The sequence below is a fragment of the Vulpes lagopus genome, chromosome 5 (genome assembly GCF_018345385.1).
Source record: "Vulpes lagopus strain Blue_001 chromosome 5, ASM1834538v1, whole genome shotgun sequence".
Taxonomy (NCBI): domain Eukaryota; kingdom Metazoa; phylum Chordata; class Mammalia; order Carnivora; family Canidae; genus Vulpes; species Vulpes lagopus.
In genome coordinates this window covers 22,361,500-22,368,791 of record NC_054828.1, presented here as the reverse complement: position 1 = coordinate 22,368,791, position 7,292 = coordinate 22,361,500, and the positions used below count along the sequence as shown (strand labels likewise).

The following is a 7,292-nucleotide window of genomic DNA, read 5'->3' as shown; positions in this document are numbered from 1 at the left end:
TGAGCTGGCTGGGAATATACCAGAATTTTACCCATAAAAGTCATTAGTTGCCATAGTTTTAGAAATGTCTGTGGAAACGTGCCTGTCATTCTCTCTCCTTCTTGAGAGGCGTGATCCTGGGGAGATGCTAGCACAGGGCTCCCTAGTCACCAGTATAGGCCAGTACCAGTTACCTAGAGAACCTGAGTGTGGTCTTCCCTAATCTGAGAAGCTACCTTGAAGTGAATCCCCTGTCCTTGCAAGTTGGGAAGAGGGACCTTGTTTGGGAGAGAACCATCTGGGGAAAGGCAGAATGAAGTGTGGGTCTCTGGGTGACCTGGTGAGTAGCAAGTAAACATCAGAAGCACGGGACATGCCGAGGTGTGTCTGGGGCTTTGTGACATCCCAAGACATGACATGTTTACAAAGGACAAAAAGAGTGATAAACTGTTCGTGTTTCATTGTTGTAGCTACAAAATAACAGGCCGGACGCTGAGAGGAAAGCAAAAACATCTTTTTAATACAAAAACAAAAACAAAAGGACAAGGGATGTTCTGATGAAGAGCTTCCTGGGAGATTGCACATTAGTTGTGTCCTCCAGGACTGCCTCCCGGCAGAAGGCAAGCCCATTTAGTCGGCTGGAACACTGCACACTGAAATAGAATAGATATTCATTTCAAAGAGCTCACTTTGTGCCAGCACTGAAATAAAAGGTGCCAAAACCTGCTACCCTCACTCTACCCGGGGTTCAGGCAGGGCAACTTGGAGGTGTGAGCTGGGGCTGGGCAGGTTTGTTCTACTCCTCCACCCCTGTAAGAATCTGGGAGGCAGAGAGTCTATTTTTCATTTACACTTCCGAGGTTGAAAACTCCCCAGCAGAGTTTTTTAAAAATAAATTAAAAAGCCTAATCAGAGGACTAGTATCACCCAGAAACTAACACAATGAAAATAAATGCCTTCCTAGCTTGGTCTGGAGAATCTGTAGGTTACAATGTGGGAAAAACCCATTAGTGAACACAATAACGTCTACAAAGTATTTTTAATTAACATTTTGGAGGGGGAAGAAGTCTTTCAAACTTGCTCAGGCGGCCCTACTGATTATACTTTGTACTCCTTGAAGATTCTTCCCGAGGTTTAGAAACGTCTCCACCCGAGAAATGTCCTTAATTCTTCCAAGAACTATTTAATAGTTGTCCTGGATGTTTTCAACAACAGAAGGATGCAGAGTAAGTAGTCTTGGGTCCAACGAAGCCTGGGGGAGTGGAGGTGGTGGTACTGAGCAACCTGCACCTGAGATGGAGCTTTTCAATGAGGAGGGGCCCCCAGGGTCCGCACTATTTACATATGTACCTGATCCCACCGGCTTTCCTCTATTTATCAAAGAGGGGGACCTTGCTAGCCAGGCGAGGCCGTAAAAGGGAAGGGAGAGACCAAAGGACAGATCAGTTACTTGCCCACTTTGTTCCTGGGCCTTGAACTGGGCTTCAAGGAGGGGAATAAAAGTCTCCAGGGAATGAAGCCCCCCGCCTCTATTAGCATCACCCTGACACTCTCACCCCCACCTCGTGGCCAGAAAACCCGTGTGCCGGCTGATTTGCAGCAAAATGGTAACTTGAGGAACCCCGTGTGAGTGTTACATAACATACAGAACTTTCTACAGGGAGAGGTGCTTCCGTCTGATTTTTCTCCCAGTGACTCTACACAGGCATTAAGGCCTAGAAAGGAGGAACGAAGACAAATTAGATAGGAAGTCTATGGGGAAATGCATAGCCATATATGGCGAAGCATGTAAGTTTACTTGCATCTCTTCTGTGCCCCAGCGTCCTTTAAACACCCTACCTAGAGCTGTGCTTTGACCAAAAGAGGAGTCATGTCTAATTTGGGCTTTGGAGGGGAGGACAAATCATATTCAAGGATTGCTGGGACCTGGTGGCCCTAAAGCCAGTAGAAGCCAAGTTAGTTCCGAGCTCTGTATTATCCTCACCCAGCTCTTTCTGAAGGAATCCTCAAACCCTTACTCTGGGAGGGAAAGTTACCCCTTCCTCCATGCACCCCGCTGTGCCCATCGCAGTCCCAGGTGCTGGTGGCAGGTGAGCCACTCATTCACCAGCAGCAGGAGTCCACCACTGCAGCAGTCCGAGGTCACATTCAGAAAGCCTGTTCTTCCAGAAGAGCCTCCCAAGGCAAAGGCAGTTGGAACCGTGTTCATTTGCCCCAAGCACGTAGGGGAGATTGGAACCAAGGGACAAGCCTTTCACAGGAGGGGATCTGGAGCAGGGCAGTTGATCTGGGCAGATCCCCAGCGCCAGGCCCTCTTTGCAGGGGGACAGGGTTGGGGGGGGTGAGGGGGAGGGTCCAGGAGAGGGAGCTGCTAAAGGCGCGCAGGCTGACAAAGCTATAACAAAGGATTCCTGCAAAAGTAGTACCAAGGATCTTTAAATTATCACACACCTTATAGGCGTGTCCCCCGCTTCCGGGACACAGAGTCCGTTGGTTGTTCCCCGGGGCTCGGCAGACGTGCCCCAGCTATCAATGGTGTGGAGCTGGCTGCCTGGCCTCACAGCCTGGGCCCCTGCACTACTGCAGGCCACCCGGGCACGGGTGGGGGGCTGTGCCTGGATCCCCTGGGCCTGTCGGTGGCCGTTCCCTGGCGGCCGGGTGACGCAGTGGTCTTGTTGGACAATATCCCTCGCCCTGGATTGGCCCCTGGAAGGTGACGGGCTGCAGTCCAGCAATCCCTATGCCTCCCTGCTGGGCAAGAAGAGCGCTGGAGAAAAGGGGAGCTCCTGGGAGTGGCAGCTATCTGAGTCACCTTGGCCTTTGCAAGGAGAGCCAGCAGGACACGGTGGAAAAGATACACCCAGGACATGCTTTTGGTGTGCTCACAGAGCCTAGGCTTGGGCGCCCCGGCCCTCCCACCACCCCCCACCAGGTGGCGGCGGGGGAGGGGAACCTGATGTCCTCTGGCCCCTCTATCACCACTGCCTCCAGGCCTCCTGCTTCCGCCACCGGAACCTGGTAGGCACCCAGCACCATCGGTGGATAAGCACTGAAGCCCTAGCATCTGGGGAGGAAAAACTTAACAGCAAAGCCTGAGAGTGATTGTGAGTGGTGAGAGGGTACAGCCTAAGGACCCCAAAACTTCACCCTCAGTGCCTCCAGCCAGGATCCCTAGGCACCCAGAGCAGCTCCCACATGCCTCTGGGAGCTGAAGTGAGGAGCATTTTTCAGGGATTGCTGGGCCCAGGAGCAGAGCTCAGGGAGACAAGAGAAATGAGAGAAGCCCTCAGCCTCTGAGGTCAAGAGGAGGAGGAAGTGAAGGAACCGCTGAGATCCAGGCACCCCTCCACGTATGACAGAGGAGGGAATGAGAACAAAACCCGGGGAGAGAGGTAGAGATGGGTACAAACTGTGCTCAGTGACCATCTCTCTCCTTCATGGTATCCCCTTTCTTCCATTCAACTCAGAGGGAGCCCCTCAGAATGGCTGCAGACATGGGGCATCCAGCTGCCTGTGCCCACCCAGTTGGGCCTCTCAGCTGCCACGGCCCTCCCAGCAGCCCCAAGACGAAGGTCGGCCCAAGCTGGCTCCAGCCCTCAGGCCAGGACTCCAGAGGCCTCTGCCTCCCCAACTTGCCCCCCCACACCCTTGGCTGGCCTGGGCAGGCGGGGGCTCCGACCTCACAAATGGCCTCGGCAGTGGGGCCCGCTAGGAAATTCCAGCCAGGCAGCCCCGCAGTGCGGGGAGGGCTGGAGGCCGTGAGTGACACCGGCTCCTGCCCCTGGCTCCGTACAAGTGCAAATGAGATGCTTTCTGGCTGATCAGTCCACTGTATTTTATGTAACTTAATGTCTATGTCTTGTCAACTCTTCCAGTCAAGAAGAATAGCAGAAAATTTTAACGAGAACTTGTGTGTGCGTGTGGTTTCCGACTACAATTCCATGCGGGGAGATGGGGTGAGGCTGGAGACAGGGAGGCTTGCTGACGTGAGCAGCGCTAGAGAAAGCCCCCTAAAATGCAACCTTAGGCCACAGAGAAAGAAAAAAGAGGCAGGATGGGATATGGCTGCGGACAAGAGACCCTGATGAAACAAGGTGGGTTTCTGGCTGGGAAATGTTTAAAGTTCTAATCTTTCTTTTTAAGGAACAAAATTTATTTGTGTTTACTGGGGTGCCGGGGACAGATCAAACTCCTTCTGCCAGCTTACCTCACATCTTGAACAACTGCCTCCACCTCTGACCAGACTCCCCCACCAGGTTGCCAGGTTTTCTGAGAAAGCAAGTCTGGCCAGACCTAGGTGATGTGAGCTTCCTGTAGCGTAAATTGGGGGGGGGGGGGTGCAGGGCAGGTCGGAGGGACCAAAGGGCCCTCTGGTATCTGGCCCCAGGCCACCTCAAATAGTTCACATGGGAACTTGGGAAGAGCTCTGGTCTTTTTCTTTTTTCTTTTTCTTTTTTCTTTCTCTCTCTCTTTCTTTTTTCCTAGCATAGAGCCCTAGAACTCCTGGTAGTACAGCCACAGAGGACCAGAGGGCCAGCTCCACCTTCCACCCCCACCCCTCCTCATAGGAATTGTGTCTCTGGCTTGTCTGCAGCTGACCCAAGGCCCGGGAACAATGGGTTTTCTTAGCCCTGTTCCCAAGCCCTGCCCCTCTCCCCCCTGCCAGGCTCAGTGGTAGGCAGGGCCCAAATGGCTGAGAGTAAGGGGAGCTTCATGCCAGCTCTTGCCCCCTCTTTCATGGTGTTCCCAGGGTCAGCAGGGAATTTGTTGCTGACATATGAAGCTGTCCTGTGAAGATCTGCCTCTGGGGTTCGGCTGCCCACTCAAGGAAGCTAGGGTAGTTTTACTCTGAGGCCTCAGGCTCTTCTGAAGTTGCTCGCAGCTGGGGCCAGGCAGAAGAGGCAAGTACCCAGGGGCCAGAGGAAGGAGACTAGCCCAGGCCCATTTCATTCAGGTGAGGGGTTTGGACCTTTCGGGCATCCTGGATGGTTCCAGCCTCTCCTGTTACCTATGGAGGAGTCCTCCTCTGCTGTGTTCCTTGGCTGAGGTGTGAGATCCCTCTCTGCTGGGCAATTAACTCTAACAAAATAGAACGGGGAGGGGGTGATCATGTGCTTCACATCAGGAGAAGGGGCCACCCGGCACTCTGAAACCATCCAAACTTTCACGCCGCTTAGCAGAGGAGTTTGCTTCTCACAAGCAGCTCAGATTTCTGCCAGCCAGAGCCCGGGCATCTCCATACCAGCCTGGTAAACACATCAGAACCAGATGCACGCTGCTGCTCTGGGCCTCCACCCGGGAGCCAAGGTGCGGGGCAAAGTCCCAAACCAGAGGGACTTGACACTCACTGCCCCCGACTCACTCAGCGTCCTGACGGGCCCATATGAAGGGCTGAACTCTGGGGCACGGAGGGGAGGTGACCTGCACCAAAATGAACTGCTGGCTCATCCAACTGTCTGGCTGCTTAGCCCACCTGCTTCGTGGGCACTTGGGAAGAGCTCTGGTCTTTTTCTTTTTTCTTTTTCTTTTTTCTTTCTTTCTTTCTTTTTTCCTAGCATAGAGCCCTAGAACTCCTGGTAGTACAGCCAGAGAGGACCAGAGGGCCAGCTCCACCTTCCACCCCCTGCAAGGACCAGAGCCCCTGCAAGCTGCCCCATCTTCTCTTCTTGCTACGGAATCCCCACCAGCAGTCCATTCTCTTGTGCCCTCCACGCTGCCTCCTCCCATCCCAGAACCTATCCATTGGGGATAGAAAGGGTGTCAATAAAGAGGCAAGCAGGAGTGACAAACCATCTTCAGAAATAAAGAAACCCAGCCACAGCAGCCTTTGCACCAACAGAGGCTTCTCACTAACCTTTACTTTTCAAACAGTCGCTCAGCTTTTGACAGGCCCACACCATTTCACCCCAGGAGCAAAAAGAAAATGTAAAACCTAGGCCAATTTCCTTCTTCCTCCTTTGCTCCCTGAGCTCACCATTCCTCACTTCCTCACCTCCCAGCCATCTCGATATCCACTACTCTCCATCTGAAGGTTTATAGACACTCGCTCCTTAAAATTTTCTAGGGCTTAAGTATTCCCAGAGTAACCGGTGAGAGAACACACCCTGCTCACCCCACCTCTGCCTCCAAACCTTGTAACTACCATCAGCAGTTATACATCGCATAACTCGATGCCTGGTGGAAACGTGGACTCCATTATTTATCAGAAGTAGCAATAAACTTTACTGAAAGAAATAGAGTCAGCACTGACTATGGGCTACCTACTGGAGAACTCTTTGGAAACATCCCCTCTACCTTCTTACCTCCTTTATTGGGGTGGAGTGCTGTAAAAATCTTAGGTAGCAGACTTCTCAAAACAGCTTGATTACCTTGAGCAGGTTTGGAGTCCTCCACTCCAATCATGAGTAATAAAGTCACTAATAGTCGTAATTGGTTTTTAATTGCTTGATCTGATTGGTGGCTTTCTTCCTGACCCCATTTGGTTTCTTGGGGGGGGGGGGGGAAAGTACAGGTGGTCCAGAAGCAGTAAGGGGAAGCCATTTGCAGGCAACTTTTTCAAGCAGAAGGGAAAGTACTTTTGTTATATTTGCAGACATGTGTCTCACACATTTTTTTCCCTGCTTTTTGTAAACTATCTAAGAATAAACATTACAGATCTGGGTTTTAATTCCTCCAGATGGGATCATAAAGTACCTAGGAGAGATTATATATATATATATATATATATATATATATATATATATATATATATATATTAGAATTGAGGACACATGGCTGTTGTTCACATTGAAAGCCGAATAGAGAGACTCCAGGCAAAAGCAAGAACAGCTGAACTGTCCGTGGAATCCAGTATCTGGGCAAGTTCACTTTATTCCTTCTCAGGAAGAGGGTCTGCGGCGGCGAGGAAAAGTTTGCCCAGGTCTTTGAAGCGGGACACCGCGCGGGGCGGGCCAGACCTTCCCACTAGCCAGGCGGTTGGGCTGGGGGCTTGGCGACCCTTCTTGGCAGACCATGCCCCCCATGCCACCCCCCTCCTCTCTCTCTCTGTCTCTCCTGTCCCCGGGGCCTTCGATCGCCCAGGCTCTCCTCTTGAGGACCCCACCGGAGAACTTGCTCTGCGCCTCGGGGCCGCCCGCCCTCTCCTCCTGCCCGCTCCGCCGCGCTCCGGACTCACCCCGCGCGGTCCTTCCACTCCGCACAGGCAGGAAACCGGCCTCAGTCCGGGCAACATTGGAAACCACGTTTTATCAATACCATCAAAGGCCGGCTCGCACGCGGAGGGCTCTGAGCTCCCGAGCCCGCTTCTTGCAGAA

General features: G+C 52.5%; 1 long non-coding RNA gene across 1 annotated transcript; it reads right to left on the bottom strand.

Annotated features, from left to right (window-relative positions):
* Positions 1 to 478: 478 nt before the first annotated feature.
* LOC121491593 lies at positions 479 to 1,988 on the bottom strand. Its single transcript, XR_005988009.1, has 2 exons — positions 1,626 to 1,988; positions 479 to 632 (listed from the first exon to the last, which is right to left on the bottom strand). It is a non-coding gene; the product is annotated as an uncharacterized LOC121491593 (long non-coding RNA).
* Between the last annotated feature and the right edge of the window lie 5,304 nt (positions 1,989 to 7,292).